The sequence below is a fragment of the Phocoena sinus genome, chromosome 2, assembly GCF_008692025.1.
Source record: "Phocoena sinus isolate mPhoSin1 chromosome 2, mPhoSin1.pri, whole genome shotgun sequence".
Classification (NCBI taxonomy): domain Eukaryota; kingdom Metazoa; phylum Chordata; class Mammalia; order Artiodactyla; family Phocoenidae; genus Phocoena; species Phocoena sinus.
The window spans coordinates 44508636-44535690 of NC_045764.1; positions in this window are offsets into that span (position 1 = coordinate 44508636).

A 27055-nucleotide genomic window follows, 5' to 3' on the forward strand; every position below is an offset into this window, starting at 1 on the left:
GTAAAATGGAGGTAATAACACTTGTGTGGGTGAAGATTACTTCATAGCAATTGACCTTGACTATTTGAATAAAATCCCCAGTCACCCTCCTTTTTTGGTCCATTCCAGCTGCTATAAAAAGTATCATAGACCAGGTAGCTTATAAATAATAGAAATTTATTTCTCAGAGTTCTGCAGGGTGGAAGTTTTCTTCCAGACTGCCAACTTCATGCTATGTCCTGGGTTGCAGACTGCCAAATTCATGCTATGTCCTCATGTGGTGGAAGGGAGCTAGGGAGTTCTGTTGGGTCTCTTTTATAAGGGCACCAATCCTATTTGTGAGGGCTCCACCCTCATGATCTAATCACGACCTAAAGGTCCCACGACCTAATACCATCATATTGGGCTTCAGAGTTTCAACATGTAAATTTGGGAGGACACAAACATTCAGACCATAGCCCTTCTTAAGGAAGACCTACCTCCAATTCCTGAGTTTGAAGATGAGTTTTGAGCCTGAATTTTCTATATAGTGCAATCCCTTTAGTTGCAGATTCAAGCATCTCAGAAGAGATGCCAAAGATTCTGGGTCCAGACTTCTCCCTCTTTCTCTGTCTCAAGGAAGAAGAGATGTTTCTACACCTCCTTTGCATGTCCTGACAGGCCCTTGGGGAGCAGGGTGTAGGGAGGGCAGCAGGTCTGGCCAGTGTTTGCATGGGCAGCTCAGGATCTACAAGTGAACGTGGCCAGTTGATCTCCCATGAGTGCCAACACAGTTATGAAGCCAGGAGACTTGTTGATTAAACTGGAGAACTGCTATTCTTAGTGGCAAGCTGTCATCCAGCCCTTTTGAAAAAGGAGAGAAACCACTCATCCAGGATCTAAAAATACTTAGGGACTGACAACCAGCTCTGGCCAGAACTTGGGTCTGGAACCTGGTTGGGATATACTGAGTAGGCGAAGGCATAGTACATCAGCAGAACCTTGCAAGATCACAGACCCCAAGGCTCAAACAAACAAAAACACTTTTGTTTTTGTATCTGTGGCATTTTAATTATTATTCATTATAATTAAAATAAAATTTGTAAATATTTTATATTAAGAATAATAATGATAAAAGCTGCTTATAGAATATTTCCAACGTGGTGTACGCTGTTCTAAGCCATTGTGCACATTATTTGATTGAGCCCCGCAATATCCCTGTGGAGTGGGTAATGTTATCATTGCCATTTACAGATGAGGAAACTGGACCTTAGACGTGAGGAATCTGGGTCAGTCTAGTTAGCCTGAAGATAGTCTAGTATGTGGAATGGCCTGGCTCGGCCTTTGATTTCCATCCCTCCTCTTTGACTGCTGTGGGTTGCTTGATATTGTTTTTCTAGTTGTTCACAAGCTGCTCTCTTTCAACATCTCCAGGGAAAATCTTGGTCGTTGGACCTCTTAGGAAAAACTCTCCGTGGTGACTTGACTTTGGGTCTCCTTGTGGAATTTATGCATCACGTTCGGTCGAGCACAGTGGTCTGGTTTAATGATGCCTGCTTCAATTTGCGTAGAGACGACACTCCCCTTCCACTGACACAAATGTGAGCTGAGTCACTTGCAGTGTTGCTCGTGGATTGACTCAGTGCCAACAGGCACCATTCCCTGTGGATATGTTTATAGGCTTTATCTTTTTTGAGCCAATTAATTTTCTCCTCCTGTACATTGGGCCCTAGGCATGGTGGAAGCCTCAAAGGCTTTAGGGCAATACCAACATGGGTTCAAGTCTAACTTATTAGAGTCCCCATGTGACATAGCTACTAGGTAGGCATGTCCATTTCTATCTTTCTACATTTGTATTTCAGAGATTCTTGGGAGGGACAGAAGATGTTGGGTGGATGAATTTCAGGCTGCCATCTTGAACCAAAGCTGGTACCTCCTAATCCAATTTATATTTCTGTGGTTCTCATACTTTTCACTTAACAGTTTCTGTTTTATGGTTTTCTTGTAGCCACCTCAAATTCTCTGTGGCAGGGGCTTGGGCACAAGTTAATAAATAAATACCACAAACAAACAAGCACACAAAAATGGTGACAATGCTTCCTTAGTCTGAAAAGACTGCCTGCCACATCCATGCTACTTTTCTAGCAGGGGAAGAGAGGGAGGAAGGAAGAAAGGGAGAAATACTTCACTAATGCTTGTGACAGCAGTAAGTCAAAGCCCCCTTCTCAGTGTCTCTGTGTGAGTAAGAGCTGAGGAGGTGAGACATAAAACAAGATGGAGCAATTGAGGTGGCAGATGGCATGCCAAATGGATTGCCTCTTGCCCTGTTGTTTTTTGCCTTTTTCTAGTGTATGGCTAGAGCCCTTGTTGACAGTGGCTTCAGCTAGTTCATCTTGTAGTCCTTTGGATTACATTTTGTCTAGGGGATACTGACTTAACAAGCCCAGAGGAATCAATGGTCATTCTCTGCAAATCAGCCCAGATGAATTCTTCATTAGCTGCTTCCCTCATTGTGGACCCATTGGCAGATCCTGAACAATGGGGGCCCAGTTAGAGACAACCCCCATCAGGGAGGGGCTGGAGCTGAGAGGAGCAGGTGTATTTTCCTTGGGTCCAGCTGCAAAACACACCACAGGGCTGCCCTCTTTGGAATGTACATTGCTGTCTGAATTTTGCCATCTATAAATGCCTCCTTGGACCAGCCCTCGCCCACTCTGAATCCTTGCTTCTCAGAACTGTTTATAAACTAAGTGCCTCAGAGGTGGGCCCTGGGTGATAGCTCAGCAGAACAGGACAGAAGCTAGGCTGGCCTGTTCTTCTAGAAAGAAGAGAGGGGCACAGCACAGAAGTCCAAACCCAAGCTTTCTGAAGTGTTGGCCAGGAAAAGGGAAAGAATGCAGACATCTTTCATAACCCCCAGATGTGTCATCAGTCATAAAAATTACTGTTTCTGGGCGACTTTTAGGGTTTTTTTCCCCACGAAGGAGGAGAAATTTCCAAAAAAAAAAAAAAAATTAATCTTAAATAGGTGGTGTATCAACGGACCTCTTTCTTATTGCAACCTATAGGGCCAAAACCTAAAAAGCACTGATTAATTCAGGACATTTAGGCAGCTTATGAATATTAGAGTAGTTGGAAATATCCACAAAGCAATAGTCTAGCACTTGGAATATCTGTTCTCTGAGCATCTTCAAGGGCCTTCTGTAAGATAAGGCCAATGGGTAGCAACGTGGCAAGTCAGTGATGACTCTGGTACTGCTGATCACATCTCTGGCTCCTGTATTCCTTTTTTAAAAAGTCCTTTCGTTTCATTCAAATGCTCAAACTGTGTTTAGGAGTGACAGTGTGCCAAGGAGAGGGAGCCTGCATTCCTAGCTCTAAGGCAGATGTAGCTTCCAAGTGTCTAGCCTGCTGCCATCAAGGAGTTGAGGGATACAGCCAGTCACCATCGCTGTTATTCTAGGATCTCAGAGAATTCCTCTGGTGCCCACACCATCTGTGCAGAGCCCAAGCCAGTAGCCTGGCAGTTGGCCTCCGTGCCTCCCTCCCTCCCCCCATCCTCTCCTCCCAGCAGCTGTGTCCAGTTGATGATACTTATCCAAGGTCCCAGGATTCATCCCGGTCCCTGTCTTCCTCATTGCAGCTCCCTGAGCTCAGGGTCCCATCATATCTCAACAGATGGTGGGTCTCCCACCATCAAGCTCGCTTGCCTCCCATACATTTTGCACAAGGCACGTGGTGTGGATTTTCTGGGGCTCACAGCAGCTCCTAGCATCACCGACTCTAACCCCTTCAGGGGTTGCTTAGATGCTTGCAAATTCCGAACCTGGTGTATGTGGACCTTCATGATCTGGACTCTTTTGGCTTTTTTATCTCTGGACAGCCCAGGCCTCCAATCACCTCTCCCTCCCCCACCCCCCTAGTCATTTTGAACTACATTCAGCCACTCACTAGTTGGGGGATCTTGGGGAAGTCACTTAACCTTTCCGTCCCTCAGCTTCCTCATTTGTAAGCTGGGGATAATAGGGGTTGCCAAGGGTTGTTGAGGATGAAATGAATTAATACAGGCACCGTGCTATGATCAGAGCCAGGCACTGGCTGTGCTACCTTCTCTTGCTTCTTTGTTGCAGAAACATCGTTGGATGGACATAGAGATTATTGCCCTAAGTGAAATAAGTCAGACAGAGAAAGACAAATTTCATATGGTATCACTTATGTGTGCAACCTAAAACCATGATACAAATGAACTTATTTACAAAACAGAAACAGACTCGTAGACATAGAAAACAAAATTATGGTTACCAAAGGGGAAAGGGAGGGGAGGGATAAATTGGGAGTTTGGGATTAACAGATACACACTATTATATATAAAATAGATGAACAACAAGGGCTTACTGCATACCACAGGGAGCTATATTCAATATCTTGTGCCTATAATAGAAAATAATTTGAGAAAGAATATATATGTATATACATATACATATATACATATATATGTGTAACTGAGTCATTTTTTTGTACACCTGAAACACTGAATATCAACTATACTTCAAAAACAAAATAAAACAATAAAACCGTTTAAAAAAAGTGTAAAATCTAGGCACATTAGAATGCAAGCATATTGTTTTTCTGTAACCTGAGTAGTAAGAATAAATATCTCTATTTAAAAAAAAAGTTCTACCTTAAACTACTTCTCACTTTCTTTAGCTCCCTCCCACTCACCCTGGAGGTCTCAGCTAAATAGTCAATGCCATGATAGCTAATTATCACCCAGAAACCCCCATCCCCAACTGGGCAGGGTCCCCTGCAAGGTGCTTGTGTAGTGTAGTGATCAGCACTTCTGGGGAATGGGCCCCATATACATTGTGTCATAACCATCTGCATCCCACTCTGTCCCTACAGCAGACTGAAAACTTTTTGAGGGCAGGGACTTTCTCAGGTACCCGTGGCCTCTTGGTAAATAAATATTTGCTAATATATATTTTAAAAAAAGAGCAAAATTGGCTCGGTTGGAGAGACCAGGCCAGCCTCCAGGTGGATGTTTGTAGACCCTGGGAGGGTCGTATTTCTTTTCATTAATGGATAAATGGTTAATTCTCTTTTAATGAGCCAAAGGAAAAACAAATTTACCAAGTTGACATTTAGCAAAAGCCATTTCGACATCTAGAGATGTTCCTGGTTCTGGAACTCAGAATGACCTTACACTTTAAAATGTCAGTGCAAGTTTGCTGGGCTGATTAGGTTTGCCTTTTAGCTCTTGCCTCTAATCCCCTTCCCTGCCCATTTCTTGCCTCAGCTGGGCTTTCCTCCAACACAGTCCAACTTTGACTAGCACGCCATGCTTCCTGCTCTCCCCTCAGCCCACGTTTCTCCTGGGTGCTGAGAACAGCTGGAGAAATAGACTCTGTATTTAGGTCTCATGTGGTTGTGACTGGACACAGGGTGGTGTCCTGGGGAGGAGGCATCTTTTGCCTCCCTGGACCAGCTGTGGCAGCATCGACATGGCTGAAGGATTCCGTCATTCCAGTTGGCCATGGCTCATTAAAATGCGTGGGCTTGCTGGGGGCTAATATTTCCAAATCTGTGCAGCTCACAGGGCAATGGAAACAGATTATGATGGGTCTTTTCCAATGTGTCTGATTCGTCCATTGTCACATGCATTGGAGAGGGGAGAAAGGTGTATGATGCACAGAGCTGTTTCCCAAAATCTTGCACTGAGAACCTCCTTCTGGGAATATGTAATCTCTTACCTCTCCTCATCCTATAGGAATTAAAAGAAAAAACCCAGTTTGTCACTTTTGCGTGTTACAAAAATTGAATTTAAGAATTTTTAGACATGTTTTTCCCATTTAATAAGCGATGCATGCTGTTCTATTTACTTTAATTAGGTAAGAAAAGCATGATTTGTCAACAAAGACATTCATGAATTACATAGTTTATCATACTTGGTCAAGAAACACAATTTTAAAATGCAAATGGAAATTTAATTATGTATTGGCATTGAAAATAGGCAAGACCTGCTTTTGCAACCTCATGTTTGGAATTTCTGCATTTCGACTTAAAAAATTCAACTGCGTAATTTTGAGTTTTATTTTTAAATATTGACATAAAGGAGGAGAATAGGCCACTTGCCATTATTTCTTCAAAGTATCCCATTGGTGCAGTGGATAGCTTCATTCCCAGGAAAGGAAGAAGCATGGATTTAATTCTCATTATAGTTTTCTCACTTTAACATTGGCTTCTGGAATGTTGGAGATAGCCTGAAGGGCTACTAAGGCTTTTGACTAGATACATGAAATTTAGAGATTAGCCTCAGAAAATGTAGGAGTGATTTGGCAGAATTATCATTTTTAAGCTTCTTGTGTAGGAGGCAGCTTCTGAGATGGTTCCTTCTTCTTGAGTGTGGGCTGAATCTAGTGACTTGCTTCTAATGAAGAAAGTGTTGGGATATTTCTTCCAAGATTAGGTTGTAAAGGACTATGACTTCTCTTTTGCTCTCCCTCTCCCTCTCTCTTCTCACTTGCTCACTCTGATGAAGCTGGCTGCCATGTTGTAAGGAAGCCTCCACACACACCCTCCAGGGCAACTTCCAGCCAACAGCTAGTGATGACCATCTGAAGCTCTCAGTCCAATGTCCCGTGAGGAGCAGAATCCTGCCGCAACCACGGAGTGAGCTTGGAAGTGGATTTCTTCCCAGTCGAGCCTTCAGGTGACTGCAACCCCCTCAGCACCTCGATTGCACCTGTGAGACATCTTGAGCCAGAGGACTCAGGTAAGCTGTATCCAGAGTCACAGACATAATGTGAGATAATACATGTTTTTATTTTAATCCACTAAGGTTTAAAATAATTTGTTATGCTGCAATAGAAAATTAATACACTTTGTTACTTTCTTGTTGATTTCAACATCACTGTTCCTTATGCTTGTGGTCTTTAACCAGTGGCTACACATTAAGGGAAATCTGGTATACATGGCATAGTATCAGAAATACAACAAGGTCATTCAGAATCAGCCTGGGCAGCTGAGCCCCAAACCACCCAAAGGTCTGAATCGTGAATGTGCCCTTCTGCCCTCTCAAACAGTCTCACTAAAAATACACAGAGAGAGGGCTTTCCTGGTGGTGCAGTGGTTGAGAGTCCGCCTGCTGATGCAGGGGACGCGGGGTCATGGCCCGGTCCGGGAGGATCCCACATGCCGCGGAGTGGCTGGGCCCATGAGCCATGGCTGCTGAGCCTGCGTGTCCAGAGCCTGTGCTCCGCAACGGGAGAGGCCACAACAGTGAGAGGCCCGCGTACCGCAAAGAAAAAAAAATTACACAAAGAGGCTCTCACATAGCTTCGTTTGTTTTAAAGAGAAAACATATTTATTTCCTAGGTTGATTTAAAAAAGATGCCATTGCCACCTTTTGTGATGTGAATCCAGGTGATGGCTAAGGGGAAAAAACATCCATCTGGCAGCCAGGAAAAGAGAGCATGTGGGGGACCCTATGGGAAGTTTTGATAGGTCAGAACTGGAGGTGGAAAATAGCCCCTCTGCTCACATTTGATTGGCCAAAATTAAGTCACACGATCATGTCACACTGCAAAGGAAGCTGGGAAATATAATCTAGAACTGTGCCCAGAAGGTGGAGGAGACAGATTTTGGCAACACGTAGCAGCGTCTGCCAAAATGATTAACTCTTATGAAGTTGAATTGAGCCTCTAGGACAGCGGTCCCCAACCGTTTTGGCACTAGGGACTGGTTTTGTGGAAGACAATTTTTCTATGGCCCAGTGACGGAGGGAGTGGGGGAAGGTTCAGGTGGTAATGTGAGCAATGGGGAGCGGCAGATGAAACTTTGCTTGCTCGCTGCTCACCTCCTCTGTGCGGCCTGGTTCCTAATAGGCCACAGACCAGTACCAGTCTGCAGCCCGGGGTTTGGAGACCACTGCTCTAGGATGTACAGACACCATACTAAGCATTACAGACACAAACAAGGTAGAAAAGTGTGGTCCTTGTTCTCAAAGACATCACAGTCTAGCTGGAGGAGTCTGTTGATGAAAAGTGGTTTGGAAATCAAGTCTTATGCCAGCTTTCACCATCCCCATGTGAAAAGCAGCTACAGAGTGTTCTGTTCATGGGCTGAACAGTACATGTTCATCCTGCGGAGGTTTTATTCCCAATGCCAGGGGGCCACAAAACCACTCACCTTAAAACTCTCTTTGTTAGAAACTACGTACATGACAAAACCTCTCCCTCCCCTGGTGGAATGTTTGTGACTGTGAACTTGCAAGTGGCATGTGTGGGAACCAGTTCGGCCAATGGTCTGAAACTCCAACAACACCTATTTGCAGGAATGATGTTTTCCAGGGTAGTTTTCAATGTTTTTGCCAAGAATTGGGGAATCAGGTATAAACTGGAGCAAGCTCTTTGGAAACATCATTTTGGACTATAGACTGAAGTTGAAAATATGCATAACCTGTGACCCAGCAGTGTTCTCTCACCTTGGGGAATATTTTGATCATGTACACCAGCATAAGAATGTTCATCGCAGTGATGTCTGTAACAGTAAAAAACTGGCAACTGCACAAATGTTCATAAACAATAGAATAACTTATGGTATAGCCACATAATGGAATATTATACAGCAGTGAACATGAATAATTTATAGCTTCATGCATCAACATGAATGAATATCAAAAACAGAATCTTGAGTGCAAAACACAAGTCACATAGGAATAGATAAAGATGATTTCCAAACTGAACAATATGTTGCTTAGGGCTATGTATTCATGTATTAGGGCTGGTGATTCATGCTAGCACTTCGTTATGCTCTGGGGGGCAAGGGAGAGATCAAGCATGGAGGGATCAAACTTCCATTATTCAGTCTCTCTGCTTGTTTCTGCTCTTTTACCATCAGAAAAATTAATGACCTTGGCCCTACTTGCCCAGCTTCTCATGCCAACCCCGGCATTATAGTGAAGTCCCACCCAGCCAAAGCTGAGAGGGAGGATGGAGGAAGGGACAGAGAAAGAGAGAGGAGAAGAAGAAGAAAAAGAAGGAGAAGGAGAAGGATGGGGAAGGGGAGTGGGGAGAGAGAATGAATACGTGTGTGTGGAGGGTAATATTCCATTGAGAATGGAAGAGAGATCCAGGTTTTCTGACCCCACTTACATGTTCCAAAAATGCATATGTGGACTGGACATCTATTGAATAATTTTATATCCCTTTCACTGTGCAAATCAATTCCGTATATTTCGTGTCATTTCATCCTCACAGCAGCCCTGCAAGGGCATGTAGTTGTCCCCATTTTCCTTATTAGGAGTATAAAACTCAAGGAGGTTAAGGGATTTACCCAAGGTCATCATGGTGGGGATGGGAACTTTGGTGTTCAGTCTCAAAATGTATAGATGCAGAAGTTCAGGGAATATGCTTGGAAAAATCTAGTGGGAAGTAACCTCACCTAAACCACTGCCCCTTTGAATACTGCCATCTCAGCCTGGCAACCCCCCTTCCCCATTTTAATTTATTATTTTTGCTCCAGGGTACATCGTTTGGAGGGCAAATAAAGTGCCGGCAGCATTCTCCCTGCATTGGCTCTGGAGGCCCACTCCTTTGAGCAGGTGGCTTGGTCCTTGCAGATGTGGTTGAGCTTACGCATCTGGCAAGCATTAGCTAGTGGGCAGCACATGCTATTTCACAGCCCTCATGAAATTTGGGTCTGCTGCCTTTTAATAAACCATCTAAGGAAGCAAGATCCCTGGCATTTCCTTGGCAGTAAGGTTCTGGAAAAAACAGAAAAATTTCTATCATCATGATGGATTTGGTTATTTTCATCTTGTACAAAGTTACTCACAGTTGAAAGGTTGGACAAGATAGCTCTTGATTAAATGAAAAACTGTGTCTGACTAGTACATAAATTATGTAGTGGAGGAGCAGAAAAATCAGAGTGTGCTTTTATTAGCTGAGTCCCGATAATGGTTTAACTCAGACTGGAGAAGCCCTTCTACCTTGCAAGTATGTCAATAGGTACACAGTTGAAACATGTCCTTGAAGAAATGAAAACTCTGATTGGAGACTGAGTTTTGGTAATGGGCACTAGCTGTTGTGGATATTGTCATTTTCATCTTTGCAGTTGTACTACTTTGTTTTGTGCTTATTAATCCATTAGTCCTGCCCCTACCACATCCACACCCAAGGGTCCTATTTCTATATCTTATGGTTTATTTGTTTGGCCTGTGAGCCCTTGAATTGCCTTCCTCATCCTCATGCATCCATCCCATGTTCCTAGACATATATTAAATGTACAGTTTAGTCTTTTGCCAGGAGTCACTAAGCTAGCTAATTGAAATGGGGAGGACAATGCAGTCTGATGGCGTCAACTGCATTTTTTTTTTCTCCTGGGAACTTGAATTTAGAAAGGAATGGTTAAAAAAAAAAAAAGAAGAAGAGAATGGTAGTAAATAATGCTGTTCAATAAATATTCCTGATTCTCCTTCTGAGCACATGGTAGGACTGCATTTCTTGGCTCCATTGTGGTTGGACAGAGCCTTTGAATAGCTCTGACCAAAGAGTTGTGAGCAGAACTGACATGGGTTATTTCAAGGATACACAAGACCCCTAGAATTCGTTTCCCCTTTGTCATGGCAACCTGCTGGAGCTCCATAGCAGCTCTGATGAGCAGAGCCCCTACCAATACACCATGGACTCTAAAATAAGTGAGAAATAAAACTTTGTTTCTCAGAGAACAAACATATGGTTACCAAATGGGAAAGGGGTGAGGGAGGATAAATTAGTAGTTTGGGATTAACATACACACACTACTATATACAAAATAGATAACTAACAAGGACCTACTGTATACTACGGGGAACTCTGCTCAATATTTTGTAATAACCTAACTGAGAAAAGAATAGATATATGCATATGTATAACTGAATCACTTTTCTGTACACCTGAAACTAACACAGCATTGTTAATCAACAATATAAAATAAAAATTAAAAAAATACTCTAAAAAAAAGAAAAAATAAACAAAATAAAAGGCACTGAGATGGAATTGTTTATTACTGCAGCATAATCTAGCTTATACTGACTGATACAGAGGGAGAGAAAGAAAAATACGGGTAAGCAAGAAAAGGAAGAGTGATCAAAGAGAGAGTTTTTATGTCTGTATGCTGGGATTGTAATATATGATCTTGGGAGTGGTGGTTGTCCATTGGTTGTCCATTCATACAGTATGTACCCTTTTGTTTCTGGCTTCTTTCATTGAGCATAATGCATCTGAAATTAATATATGCTGTTGCATGTATCAGTAGTTTGTTTCATTTTATTGCTAATTCAGAATAAGTAGCTGAGAAAACTACCCCACAGGAAGCTCACCATCATTGCCATGTCAAATTTTCTACCCTAACCACTTGCAACCCCAATATAACATGGCCACCTTATTTTGCTATCGGCAGAAAAGAGATGTAAAATTTTTAATTTGTTTTTTTAAAAAATACTAGGGGGTCTTCCCTGGTGGCACCGTGGTTGAGAGTCCGCCTGCTGATGCAGGGGACACGGGTTCGTGCCCGGGTCCGGGAAGATCCCACATGCCGCGGAGAGGCTGGGCCCGTGAGCCATGGCCGCTGAGCCTGCGCGTCCGGAGCCTGTGCTCCGCAATGCGAGAGGCCACAACAGTGAGAGGCCCGCTTACCGCAAAAAAAAAAAAATTAAAAAAATTAAAAAAAATCTTTCCTAAGTGCAAGCTGATAATTTCTGACTTTTAATTGGTGTGTTTAGGCCACTTACATTGATTATTAATATGGTTGAATTTAGGCTGCCCTTTTATTATTTGTTTTCATTTCTCTGTTTCCTCTCTTGCTTTCTTCTGGGTCGAGTAGTTTTTAGTCTTTCATTAAATTTTTTCTGTTAACTTTTTGGGTTTCTCTCTTTGTGTAGATTTCTTTAGTGTTGATCTAGGGATAATTACATATTAATTTTTACAGTCTAATTAGAGTTAATATTTTATCACTTCAAGTAGAGTGTGGAACCCTGACAACCATTTAAATCCCTTTAGCCTCTGTCACTTTAAGTTTAGTTGTTATATGCATTATATTTACATACGTTGAAAATCTCACCAGACAATATTGTAATTTTTGCTTTTAATAGTCATAAATATTTTTAAAAACTTAAGAGGAGAAAAATAGTTCAATACATTACTCAGATATTTATCATTTCTGTTGGTCTTCCTTCCTTACAAAATTCCACATTTTCCTTGGTATCATTTCTCTGCATAAATAACTTCCTTTATCATTTCTTTTTGAGCAAGTCTGCTAACAATGATTATCTCACTTTTCCTTCATCTAAGAGTATCTTTATTTTACACTTATTTCTGAAGGATATCTTCACAATAGAGAATTATGCATCAACAGTTCTTTTCTTTCAGCATGCTATAAAGATGTTTTCATTCCTTCCGATACACATTGTTTTGAAAAATAATCTTCAGTAACTTGAATTTTTGCTCCTTTATGTGTAATATGTCATTTATGTTTGATTTTCATCAGGTTGATTATGATGTACGTAGGCACAGTTTTCCTTGAGTTTCTCTGGCCTGGTGTTCATTGAGATTCTTAAGTCCTAATGTATGCCTCATAATGTTTGGGAAGTTTTTAGCTATGCTTTTTCAATTATTTTCTTTCTGCACCAGTTTATTTCTTCTCTCTTCTGGAAATCTAATGACACATATGTTAAACATTATTGAATTGTTCTACAGGTCCTTGAGACTCTGTTCATTTTTTAACACCATTTTTTTTTCTTGTTGTTCAGTTGGACAACTTTTGTTGATGCATCTGCATGTTCACTGACTCGGTCATTTCCATTATTCTATTTAACTCAAACAGTGAATTTTCTATTTTGGTTATTATATTTTATGGTTTAAAATTTTCCTTTTGGTTCTTTTGTATACTTTATACCCTTTCTGCCCAGAATTTCTATCTTTCCATTTGTTTCAAGAGAGTCCTAACTTACTTTCTAGAACATGGTTATCATACCTGTTTTAAAATCTTTGTCTGATAATTCCAACATTGGGTAACCTCAGTACTAGCATCTGTGATTAGTTTATTATGGTTTTTGTATGTTGTGTAATTTTGAGTTGTATCCTGGACATTTCAAATATTATGTTATGAGATTCTGTGTTCTGTTGAAATTCTCTGGAGAATGTTGATTTTTCTTTTATTTTTCTTTTTTGGCAGGCATCTTCTTAGTTATAGGCTTCAAGTATTGAGCTGTCTCTCATGGCTTATGGTTCCAGTGTTAGCTCAGTTTTTTTCTTTGATTGTCTCTCATTTTTAATTTTTAACTAGACTTTATTTTTTAGAGAAGTTTTAGGTTCACAGAAAAATTGAGTGAAAAGTACAGAGAATTGCTAAGTAGCTCTTGCTCTCATACACACACAGCCTTCCCCATCACCAACATCCAGCACCAGAGCAGTAGTTTGTTATAATCAATGAACCTACACTGATACATCATTATCACCAGAAGTCCATAGTTTACATTAGGGTTCAATTTTGCTGTCGTACATTCTGTGGGTTTTGACAAATGTATAATGAAATGTACCAACCACTGTAGTATCATACAGAATAGTTTTGCTGCCCTGAACAAGCTTCTGGGTATGAGTCTAGTTTTCAAATGTTTGCTGCGCTATTTTGACCTGCTGTACGTATGTTCCTTTTGGGGACAAGTTTGGGACCTGAGCGATAATCTGGACCTACGTTCATTTCTCAAAATCTTTGGTATGCTGTTTGAGGTCAATTCCATATATTCACAGTTCAGAAATGGATGTAGAACTTGATCCACATCCTTTTGCCATTCATTTCTCAAAACTCCATTCTCTTCATGACTCCTCCAACACTCCCCAGATCTTTGGGTTCCCTTTTTCTGGTTCTTAGGCTAGAAAGGTGAGAGTTTAACCTCTCAGTGCTGTTGTGCATTTCCCATGACTGGGTCTGGCTCCGAGGTGAAGCAGCAAGAGGGAAGAGAGAGAGAAAAAAGAAGTCATGATTCCCACCTGCTTTTTCATTCGTATGATCAGAAAGGAGGATTTTCAGGTGACTTCATGGCTGCTGCTGCAACTATCACGGGAGCACAGTTCTGGGACATTTCCCAGGGACAAGACACAGAGAGAAAGAAAAAACAGCGGGTTTTCCTCACTCTCTCTGTTCCACAGGGCCCTCTTTGCTGGTCCTCTGACCATAAAAAGATGACTTCTTGTCATCCTTTTCCCTCCGTGACTGTTGATCAGTCTGGGATTTGACCTTCCCCAAGTCTGAGATGGGAGACATGGGAGGAAAGAAACAACCAGAGACTCCTGGCCATGTCCATCTGCCCTTGAGTGTTAATCCTCCCTCCATCTGCCCATTATCATTTCCTTTTCAGACTTCTCTGATGATTGCTTTATGTATCCTGCCCAGGGTTTTAGTTGCAATCACTGGAAGAGGCAGAGTGGAGTGAGGTTGCTCCGTCATACCCAGCTCTAAGGGTCTGCTTAATAGTTTAACTGGTAAGGAATTCTAAATTTTATTTTTGTATGAAAACATGCAGAGTAAGACTGCAAGATTGGCACGAACTTTTCAGATAAAGCTTAAGTATTTGAATACATTAAAGACTGTAGGGGACTTCATCTCTCTGCTTAGAGAGAAGACAAGCTGGAGAAGGGGTGCCCCCATTGGGAGAGATAATAGGGTTAACAAAGACCCCTGTTTCTTGTGTGACTGACCAGCCCTGTGAGAGTCTGCAGTCCCTCTTTCCTCATTAAGACTTTTTAAAAAAATTTTTATACAGCAGGTTCTTATTAGTTATCTATTTTATACATATCAGTATATATGTCAATCCCAATCTCCCAATTCATCACACTACCACCACCACCCTTGCCTCTTTCCCTACTTGGTGTCCATACATTTGTTCTCTACATCTGTATTTCAATCTCTGCCCTGCAAAGTGGTTCATCTGTACCATTTTTCTAGGTTCCACATTTATGCGTTAATATACGATATTTGTTTTTCTATTTCTGACTTACTTCACTCTGTATGACAGTCTCTAGATCCATCCACATCTCTACAAATGACCCAATTTTGTTCCTTTTTATGGCTGAGTAATATTCCATTGTATATATGTACCACATCTTCTTTATCCATTTGTCTGTCGATGGGCATTTAGGTTGCTTCCATGACCTGGCTATTGTAAATAGTGCCGCAATGAACATTGGGGTGCATGTGTCTTTTTGAATTATGGTTTTCTCAGGGTATATGCCCAGTAGTGGGATTGCTGGGTCATATGGTAATTCTATTTTTAGTTTTTTAAGGAACCTCCATACTGTTCTCCATAGTGGCTGTATCAATTTACATTCCCACCAACAGTGCAAGAGGGAACTCTCTCCAGCATTTGTTGTTTGTAGATTTTCTGATGATGCCCATTCTAACTGGTGTGAGGTGATACCTCATTTTAGTTTTGATTTGCATTTCTCTAATAATTAGTGATGTTGAGCAGCTTTTCATGTGCTTCTTGGCCATCTGTATGTCTTCTTTGGAGAAATGTCTATTTAGGTCTTCTGCCCATTTTTGGATTGGGTTGTTTGTTCTTTTAATATTGAGGTGCATGAACTATTTATATATTTTGGAGATTAATCCTTTGTCCATTGATTCGTTTGCAAATATTTTCTCCCATTCTGAGGGTTGTCTTTTCATCTTGTTTGTAGTTTCCTTTGCTTTGCAAAAGCTTTTAAGTTTCATTAGGTCCCATTTGTTTATTTTGTTTTTATTTCCATTACTCTAGGAGATGAATCAAAAAATATCTTGCTGTGATTTATGTCAAAGAGTATCCTTCTTATGTTTTTCTCTAAGAGTTTTATAGTGTCTGGTCTTACATTTAGGTCTCTAATCCATTTTGAGTTTATTTTTGTGTATGGTGTTAGGGAGTGTTCTAATTTCATTCTTTTACATGTAGCTGTCCAGTTTTCCCAGGACCACTTATTGAAGAGAATGTCTTTTCTCCATTGTATATCCTTGCCTCCTTTGTCATAGATTAGTTGACCACAGGTGTGTGGGTTTATCTCTGGGCATTCTATACTGTTCCATTGGTCTATATTTCTGTTTTTGTGCCAGTACCATATTGTCTTGATTACTATAACTTTGTAGTATAGTCTGAAGTCAGAGAGTCTGATTCCTCCACCTCTGTTTTTTTCCCTCAATACTGCTTTGGCTATTAGGGGTCTTTTGTGTCTCCATACAAATTTTAAGATTTTTTGTTTTAGTTCTGTAAAAAATGCCACTGGTAATTTCATAGGGATTGCACTTAATCTGTAGATTGCTTTGGGTAGTATAGTCATTTTCACAATATTGATTCTTTCAATCCAAGAACATGGTATATCTCTCCATCTGTTTGTGTTATCTTTGATTTCTTTCATCAATGTCTTATAGTTTTCGGCATACAGGGCTTTTACCTCCTTATGTAGGCTTATTCCTAGGTATTTTATTCTTTTTGTTGCAGTGGTGAATGGGATTGTTTCCTTAATTTCTCTTTCTGATCTTTCATTGTTAGTGTATAGGAATGCAAGAGATTTCTGTGCATTAATTTTGTATCCTGCAACTTTACCAAATTCATTGATTAGCTCTAGTAGTTTTCTGGTGGCATCTTTAGGATTCTCTATGTATAGCATCATGTCATCTGCAAACAGTGACAGTTTTACTTGTTCTTTTCCAATTTGTTTTCCTTTTATTTCTTTTTCTTCTCTGATTGCCATGGCCAGGATTTCCATAACTATGTTGACTAATAGTGGTGAGAGTGGACATCCTTGTCTTGTTCCGGATCTTAGAGGAGATGTCTTCAGTTTTTCACCATTGAGAATGATGTTTGCTGTGGGTTTGTCATATATGGCCTTTATTATGTTGAGGTAGTTTCCCTCTATGCCCAGTTTCTGGAGAGTTTTCATCATAATTGAATAAATTATGATAAGAATTTGAATTTTGTAAAAAGTTGAATTTTGTCAAAAGCTTTTTCTGCCTCTATTGAGATGATCATATGGTTTTTATTCTTCAATTTGTTAATATGATGTATCACATTGATTGATTTGCATATATTGAAGAATCCTTGCATCCCTGGGATAAATCCCACTTGATCATGTTGTATAATCCTTTTAAGGTGTTGTTGGATTCTGTTTGCTAGTATTTTGTTGAGGATTTTTGCATCTATATTCATCAGTGATATTGATCAGTAATTTTCTTTTTTTGTAGTATCTTTGTCTGTTTTTGGTATCAGGGTGATTTTGGCCTCATAGAATGAGTTTGGGAGTGTTCCTTCCTCTCCAATTTTTTGGAAGAGTTTGAGAAGGATGGGTGTTAGCTCTTCTCTAAATGTTTGATAGAATTAACCTGTGAAACCATCTGGTTGTAGACTTTTGTTTGTTGGAAGACTTTTAATCACAGTTTCAATTTCATTACTTGTGATTGGTCTGTTCATATTTTGTATTTCTTCCTGGTTCAACCTTGGAAGGTTATACCTTTCTACGAATTTGTCTATTTCTTCCAGGTTATCCATTTTATTGGCATAGAGTTGCTTGTAGTAGTCTCTTATTATGCTTTGTATTTCTGCAGTGTCCGTTTAACTTCTCCCTTTTCATTTCTAATTTTATTGATTTGAGTCCTCTCCCTCTTCTTCTTGATGAGTCTGGCTAATGGTTTATCAATTTTGTTTATCTTCTCAAAGAACCAGCTTTTAGTTTTATTGATCTTTGCTATTGTTTTCTTTGTTTCTATTTCATTTATTTCTGCTCTGATCTTTATGATTTCCTTCCTTCTACTAACTTTGGGTTTTGTTTGTTCTTCTTTCTCTAGTTCCTTTAGGTATAGAGTTAGATTTTTTATTTGACATTTTTCTTGTTTCTTGATGTAGGCTTGTATTGCTATGCACTTCCCTCTTAGAACTGCTTTTCCTGCATCCCATATGTTTTGGATCGTCGTGTTTTTGTTGTAATTTTTCTCTAGGTATTTTTAAATTTCTCTTTGATTTCTTCAGTGATCTCTTGGTTATTTAGTAACATATTGTTTAGCCTCCATGTGTTTGTATTTTTTACATTTTTTTCCCTGTAATTGATTTCTAATCTCATCGCTTTGCAAGAATTTTCTTTAGAGTTTCTCTGCTTCTATCTTCTTTTGCTGATAATGGGTCCTGTCAGAAATTTTACCCAGACTTACTGATTCTGGAAAACAGTTGAAAATACCCCTGGCTTCATGGAGCACTGACATTTATTGGGAGTGTTCCTGTATCCCAACACAGTCATCCTGGGAGATGGCATCCCTGGGAACTCCATTTCTCTGACATCCTTACCTGAAGGGGAAGGGGATGAAGGGGATCGCTTGCCATAATGATGAAGGGGATCGCTTGCCATAATGATGCATTGAAATTATGCTTTGAGATGCCATTTTTGGGGAAAAATGTCTTTTTATTTTACAGATGCTTCTTGTTGCAGAACAAGTTGGAGAAGAAAGATACTAAGGGCTGAGAGGTGGCCTCCTAAGGTGGAAGCAGGAATGAAAGTCTTCTCAGCCCTGGTCCCTTGGGAATGAGTGAGATGGTTCTGGGACCTGGTAAGGGTAGAGGTAGTGGACTGGAGAGAGCAAAGGAGACAGAGAAGGTGAGGTCTGCAGATGCCTGAGAAAGGCTGACTGTAGGGACCAAATGAAAACCAAAAGAAATCAGCAAAGCTTTTTGCATTGTCTACTGGCTTCCAAGTGTTTTTGTGGCTGGCCACCAGTGAGAGTGTACTAACCAGTGACCTTCGTAACCAACCCAGAGTACCTTGAAGCAGAGTGGATTTGTCAGGAGTATAGAATTTCCTCATTTTTATTCTAATCTTATTGAATGATTTGAGCGGATAGGGTGAGGTGAAAAGCTATTTGGACCTCTTCTCAGGCTACTCTCAGCTTCAGAATATACAGGACAATCTCAATCTATTTTTTTTTTAAATTATTGAACTATAGTTGATTTACAATGTTGTGTTTAATTTCTGCTGTGCAGCAAAGTGACTCAGTTATACATATATACATTCTTTTTTTATATTCTTTTCCATTATGGTTTAATCACAGGATATTGAATATAGTTTCCTGTGCTATACAGTAAGTCCTTGTTGTTTATCCATCCTATATAGAATAGTTTGCATCTGCTAACCTCAAACTCTCAATCCATCCCTCCCCCACTCCCCTGCCCCCTTGGCAACCACAAGTCTGTTCTCTATATTTGTGAGTCTGTTTTTGTCTCATAGATGTGTTCATTTGCATCGTATTTTAAACTCCAACCTATCTTTTTTTAATGCCTAGTATTCTAGGATCAAAAAGACCCTGCCATCCCCGCAGCCTGGCTGCTGCTTCTGTAACCTGCCATGAAAGGTTATCAGAGCTTTGTGAACTTCAGTTGCCTCAGTCATTTTTGTAAGATGGCTATTTTCTCTCACTGGGGCTGTGATTTGAAATTGGATAATCTTAGGTGTTGGGCCCTTGATTGTATTTAATATTTTGAGTCATTTTGTGGAATCTCTTAATGTTAGAATGCAACATTTGTCCCAAGATTCTGTCTCCTACTTGCCCTCACATCAGCTTATTGTTATTGTTAAAAACAATAACTGTTATTTAACAGTTACTGTTGCTCTTATCTTTAGATGTCAAATAATGCCTCCCTCACAGCAACCCATTTGCTATGTCTTCCTGTTTTTCTCTTCTTCCTCTTTTATACCATTCATTACTTACCCATGGGTCATGTAGAAAGCCATGTGCGGGTGAGGAGATGGTGCTGTCAAGACAAGAAAAAGAAAAGCCTACCCTCCTTTCATTTAATGCTTCTTATTGTGGAAACACTTGTACTGAAAACTGCTAAGAAACGAAAATGGTGGAGAGAGGCCTGGAGGTGGGGATGAGCCCAATCCCCAGATAAGACAGGGAAATGTCAACTACAGGATAAGGAAAGAAGTAAGAAATTCCTGGTATTGGGGGAGACCAACCTACACATGGTTGGCTGGGATAAACCTCAGGGAAGCAGGAGTGAGTTGAGGGAATTTTTCACAGTTAACAGTAGACCCTCTTGTGAGGGATGAAGTAGGGATTGACTGGTTTGGTGCCTAGGACTCGGCTTAGCAGTGGCTGGCAAGAAGAAGGAAAGATCACTGATAGAACTTAAGTGGGGGGGTCTTAGTCTTGGTCCAACATTTGGGGAAATTAAAAAAAAACCCAAACGCTCCTGGGCTTTACTCTAGACCAACGCTTCTTGAGCCCTACTCTGCATTAGAATTATTCGGGAATCTTAGTGAAATACAGATTCTGATTAATGAGGTCTCCAGTGGGGTCTGAAATTCTGTATGTCCACTGAGCTCCCTGGTGATGCTGCTGCTGCTGGCTTGAGGACCATACTTTGAGTAGCAAGGGTCTAGAACAATTAAATCATAATCTCTTGGGGGTGGATCCTAGTCATGGATTTTTAAAAAGACTCCCCAGATTTATAGGGTTGAGACCCATCACCTTAGAGCCTAATAAAGGATGGGAGTTCAGGAACTTGCTGGCCACCATGATAAAAATTCACACCACTGTGAAGATGTGACAGATGGTCTGAGAGGGATCACTGCCCCTGTGTGGAATTAGAAGGATCTCCAAGTTTGCCTGGGGGAGCCAGAGATAATTCATCATCGCAGGTGGCATTGGCCTCTCTCGGAGAAGAGGTTCACTGTGTGGTGTCTGGGTGCTCTCAGCAAATCCATGTCAAGGATTTCTGTGGTCAACATGTCCCTTAGTGGTGGGAGACTGTTACAAATCTCCCCTCACTCTGGATCCTCCTAGTTACTATTGTTCTCCTTTTAGAGGGATACTTCTTGGTCTTCAAAGACTTCTCTTTTACCCTTAAAATGGCCCAGTCAGGTCTGGGTCAAATATATTTTTTACCTGGTGGAAGATGGTCGTGGCTGGTTGGGGTCAGTTTGTAGCCCATCAAATGTCCCCCTAAATTACATGGCGCATCATCCATTTCTAGGCTAGTGTTTGCCTTACAAACGTATCGTTATTATTCTTTGAGCAATTTAAACTACTGGCTTGGAGATTATTCCTTTGATTTCCTGCATAAGCCTAATGCTGCTCCTGCAGAAGCCAGAATTTACCCACCCTTCCTCCACCTTCTCGGGCCCTATCATTCATTCTGATTTTGATTGCCCTGTCATTCTGTGACTTTGGATAATAGGCCATTATTCTACGAATTACCATTATATTTTATTAATAAGAGCCAGGAGAATTTATAGCAGTGAAGTGCTGAAAGATTTGCAAGTGCAGCCCTCATATCTGTTGTCAAGTGTGACTCCGTTGGCCAGTGATGGATGAGGACGGTGCACGCTCCCTCCCTGCCACCCACCCTTAGCAGCCAGGTGAGTACCAGCCAGACCCTGGATCTGGGGACTGTTGGCTGGGCCTGGCTCAGGGCCTCCCTGAAGGGACAAGAGTAGGAAAGGAGGGTGATGCAGAGGACTTACTGTGAGTGGGGTGGCCAGTCACACCTGCAAATGGGGTCATGGTCAAAACTCCAAGCACGGGCTGACGAAGGAGAAAGCTATGCATATCTCACATGCAATATTGTTCATGATGTTTCCCCTGATGATCAAAGAAATACCTGCTTATCATAACAGACACGTTTGGAAAGTACTGAAAAGTGAAGAGGTAAAGAAATGTACCATTTAGAGGCATCCACAAAGCTCACATTTTGGCATATTTCCCTCTCATTATACATTCTTGTGCAGACTTTTCTTTCTATAGTTAAGCTCATTCTGTCTACATAATTCTGTGTACTCTTGCTTCCTATGGCATTGCACGTACCCAAATTGTTCAAGAAAACTCTTCTTAAATATCATTTGACAGCTGCTTTAATGTACTACCATAGAGTTAAATCATGGCTTACTAACCCCTGGGCATATTTACCACTGATCAGGAGGGATCCTTTCTCCACTGATGGATTCCCCTATAAAGCACGGTGCTTGGGGAAATTCTATCAGTCACCTCGGTCATCCAACATTTTCTAGATTTGTGGCCAAACTCCCCTTGTAATTGTGAGTAAAATGGGAGTCATAATAATTAGTGGTGCAGAGTTGCTGTATCTCTGAAAGAAGATCATTGCTGTAAAGCATCTAGCATAACAGCAAGGGCTCTTGAAATCAGTTGCACCAGAATTTTGAGTGTCTTTGCACTTGGTGTCCCTTCCATCTGGAATGCTTCCCCCCTAGAAATCTGTATGTATCTCCACACCCTCACCAACATTTGTTATTTGTGTTCTTTTTGATGAGAGCCATCCTGACAGGTGTGAGGTGATATCTCATTGTGGTTTTGATTTGCATTTCTCTGATGATTAGTGATGTTGAGCATCTTTTCATGTGCCTGTTTGCCATCTGTATGTCTTGATTGGGAAAATGTCTATTCAGGTTTTCTGCCCCCTTTTTAATCAGGTTGGGTTTGTTTGTTTCTTTGTTTGTTATTGAGTTATATGAGCTGTTTATATATTTTGTATATTAACCCCTTATCAATCATAGCATTTGCAAATATTTTCTACTGTTCCATAGGTTGTCTTTCTGTCTTGTTGATGGTTTCCTTTACTGTGCAAAAGCTTTTAAGTTTAATTGGGTCTCAACTGTTTATTTTTGCTTCTGTTTCCTTTGCCTTAGGAGACAGATCCAAAAATATACTGCTACGACTTATGTCAAGGAGTGTTCTGCCTATGTTTTCTTCTAGGAGTTTTGTGGTTTCCAGTCTTATATTTAGGTCTTTAATCCTTTTTGAGTTTATTTTTGTATACGTTGTGAGAAAATTCTTCTGATTTCATAAAGTGAGGCCACCCTTTGTATGTTTCACGCAAAGCTGTTCTCTTCCCTCTCTTGGGCTCTCATTCCCTGACCTGCTCCTTCCGCTTTCCTTCTTCCTCACTCTTGATAACTGGGGCTACTTCCAGTATCTTTTACATTCTAAAATCATCACAACTGATAAAGACCCTGGACCCAGGGTGTGTGGACTCAGGCTCAGTTTGGGCTGGATTCACGTGGGAGGCGTGGAGCCCAGTGGCTGAGGGGATCTAAGTGGAGCCCAACAGACCCGGGATCTCTTTTCTCTCCCACACAGCCTTGCATTTGTATAATGGGTACGCTGAGAAAATGTGCCTCATATGTTGTTCTAAGGCTTGAATAAGATAAAGCAACTAAAGAGATTAACTCAATGTTGCTCATTGGAATTGTGGAATGAAAGAGAGTGAGTCCTGTTTTCAAATGGTGACATGAATTCCACTCCTTTTATTTTCTGGAACAATCCATTGTGGAGGTTGCATTCTTTCTGTGATTCCTTTGTTCAGCAAACACGTATTGAGACCTTTTTCGGGATAAGCATTGTGCTAGGTGCTGGGGTACGAAGATGGTACCTCGTTCCTTTCATGGGACATCTTAGCAATTTTAATACAATGTAAATTAAGTTACATTTCTATGGTTACAGGTTTTTGGAGCAGAGTTAAATCTTACTATTTTTAGCTAACTGGGGAAGGCCCTGAATGATAGCATATTTCAAAATAATCAGTCTCATTACTTGACGTATTATAGGAAACTCGGTAAGTGCAGATTTGAATTCAATTGAACTTAATCTTCTTTAAATACATACTGTAATAGAAACTAGGTTAACAAGTGTTATCTAATAAAGAGATCCTTGGTGAGAACCAGTTAAGAATGACTATAATTATTGATTGTTTATCATTGCCAATTTAAATCCTTGGGTATTCCTAAAGTTCTTAGAAGTGCTTAAAAAGTATTTGCACTCTTAAGAGGCTTTAAAAACATTTTCACTACAATCTTGTTGACACAGTTAATTAACAGTTAGAATAATAGACAGAAATTCTTTCTTCCCAGGTTGTACTGGGGTAAAGCTCAGTCACAGCACAATTATTTCCAAAATTCTGGTGTGTGAAATGCAGATGAATGAGTGCTGGACGGGGTCTTAGCTCTGGTTGGTAATGAGCTGAAAAAACATTAACTCCAGGCATCTTCCCCATCCCCAGTCCAGCCCTACCTAATGAGTTTTGTTCAAAATGTTTCAGAATTCTCAATTTTTTCTACGGAACTCCTTTTACTTGTAATATCTGTGACACGGGAATCTCAATCCTGAAATGAGCCATTAACTACGGATTTTTTTTTTTTTTTTTTTTTGTGGCCACTGTTTCTGACAAGAAAGTCAGTATGCACGTCAGATCTGTGGTTTGGGACTTCAAAATACAAACAAACCTCACAGGATGAAGGTATTAATTTTCCGGGTGAAACCAGCTGTAAATGATACAAAATCTGTACCTTTTGTTTTCACAGGCCCAAGTGTGCATTAAAGATATGTGTAGGCTTGTTCACGACAATTAGTTGGAATACACAGAAGGGGAGAAAAAAGTGGAGAAAAGGGGTTTTTAAAGAGATGGGGGTCTGGAAGTGTGGCTCTGGGGATCTTCTGGCAGTCTCTGCTGCTGTAGGGAGGACCGCCCCTGCCCATTTTTCTCCAGGCAGGATTTCATGCTTGTCTCTTTCCTGGACACGAGTCAGGTGTGCTGGGATTGGAGTGGGCCTGCCAGGCCCCTTTGCCACTTGGCTGCCAGTATATTTGGAGCCTTTGCCAGCCCCCCTGGGGAGACTGAGCTTGGCCGCAGCTGGGATTTCTCTGTCAGCAGGGCCATGGGGAGAAAGGAGGCCCTTCTTAACGCTGGGACAAACACCAGATTGTAACAATGTGAACATAACCTTTGTATAAAAATTAAAAAAAAAAGAAAAAAAGAACGGAAAGAAAGAAAGAAAGAAAGGAAGAAAGAAAGAAAGAAAGAAAGATAATAAAAGAAAAAAGACAGTTCTTAGGTTAAAGATGGATTTGAATTCACTTTGGCTTTTCCCTGTCACTGAATGCACCCAGTGGCCAGGAGAGAGGGGAGCTGGGGCCATGGTCCTCAAAGGCCTGGACCTGCAGCATCCACATCTGTGAACTTGACCCAAGCACAAATTCTTGGGACCCTCCCCAGACCTACTGCAGCAGACACTCTGGGGCTGAGGCCCAGTGATTTGTGTTTACCAAGCCCTCCAGGTGATACTGATGTAGCAGAAGTTTGCAAATTGCTGGCTTAGAAGAGTACTAACATCTGGCTTTGAGTATTTCTTTGTTACACTCCAACAGAGGGATCTTAGATTTAGCATCTCTGAGTCCTCATCTACGAGGTGGAGGTGATACTGACCATCCCTTTATTCAACAGATATGTACTGCAAAGCTACTGAGCCAGGACAGTGGAAAGGAAAACCAGGAAGGACTTGAGATCAGAGACCTTAAAGTCTGGTGGGGGAAACAGACATTTAGTGAATCATCAGAAAACAAAAGTATATCGACCAACTGCAGTGAGCGTTCTGGAGGAAAGAGTCACAGGCTCTGAGAGTTTGGAACAGGAACACCTGGCCTAGTTTGGGGACTTGAAGAAGATTCCCTGAGACAGTGACGTTTGAACTGTCAGCTGAAGGACGAGAAGGTTGAGAAAGATGTGGGTGAGGGAGGGAGTGGGGGTGTCCAGGCCTGAGGAAGACCTCATGTGAAGCCCATGAGTGGGTGGGGAGAGCACCACCTGGCTAAGGAAAAGTGGTTCCCAAATTTGTCTGCACCCTAGATCACCTGGGGAGCCTCAAAAAATACCGATGCCCGGGCCACACCTCTAGAGGTTGTGATTCAGTTAAATATTAAAAGAGTCCAGGTTATTCTAACATGGGACAAGTTTGAGAACCACTGAACTGAAAGGTGAGAGTGTACAGAGCGCAGGAGGGAAGAGGTATGCAGAGGAGATGAGGGGCCAGGTAAAGGGTGCAGGTCTTTCTCTTAAGTGCAGGGAGTGCTCAAGTAGGGCTGTAAGAGTTGGGGTGACCCGAGAAGATCTGTACTTGGAAAAGATGACCCTAGTGTCATGGGGAAGAAAATGAATTTGGGGGAGTGTGGTCAGTTGCAGGAGGAGGAGGAGGAGATAAAGACGGAGATAAGATCATTGACCCATCTCAGCACAGAGGTCGAGGAGGTAGGGAATTCATGATGGCCCTTATTTCTGGCTTGCAGATGTGCAGAGGCTGGCTGGGGACCAGGTTTGGGGGAAATCATGAGTTTGGCTTTGGATGTATTGAATTCACTGCAAAGTGGCAGAAAAATGCCATAAACAGTGGCTTGAACAAGTGAGGGGTTTGTGTGTCATGTGTAACAAGAAGGCTTGCTGTAGTGGGTCCAGGGCTGGAGTGGTGGCTCCAAGGTGCTTTGAAAAATTTAGACTCTTTGCATCTTTCCACTCTGCCACCTTGGGCTTATGGTTGTGGCTTTGTGGTCCTAGGTGGTTGCTGTCCCTCCAGCTTCCCATCCCCATTGCAGGCAGGAAGAAGCAGGAAGGGGGCAGTGAGGGGTGTGTGTAGGAAACAGGAGCCTGTGTCAGGAATGTGCAAGCTTTCCCCCAGACCCTCCGCTTGCGTCCTGCTTGCCATAACTGTGTGCACAGCCACCCTTATTGGGAAGGCAGTCTGGGGAGCATACTACACCCTAGACAAAACCAAGGTTCTGGTCATAAGGAATAAAGGGGAATGGATAGTGGGTAACTGGCACAGTGCATACACCTAAGATGCTGTTTACAGCCAAGGAGAGATGTTGCGTAGGTAGCCGAGAGGTAGCTCAGAGGCAGCAAGTGATAAGCATTTCATGGTCATGATTATAGCAATAGCACTAGGATCCTGTCCAGTGAAAAAGGGACATTTTCTTTGTGACGCCTGCTGTTACCCCACTGAAGAGTGTCCAAGTTAAAGAAATTTGTAATCTTGATCTAGGTCTCTCTGCTAAATCATATCAAGAATCATATGATAAATGTCTTATAAATGTCTGGTCAGCTGACAGGACAACTTGAGTCTTACAGTAGAGGCTGTCATCAAAATAAATGCCTGGGTGTCTACTAGATGAGGCACTGCATTAAATCCCCGAGCACTGTAAGCCTGTGTGTGTGTGTGTGTGTGTGTGTGTGTGTGTGCACGCGTGCGTGCGTGCATGCATGCTC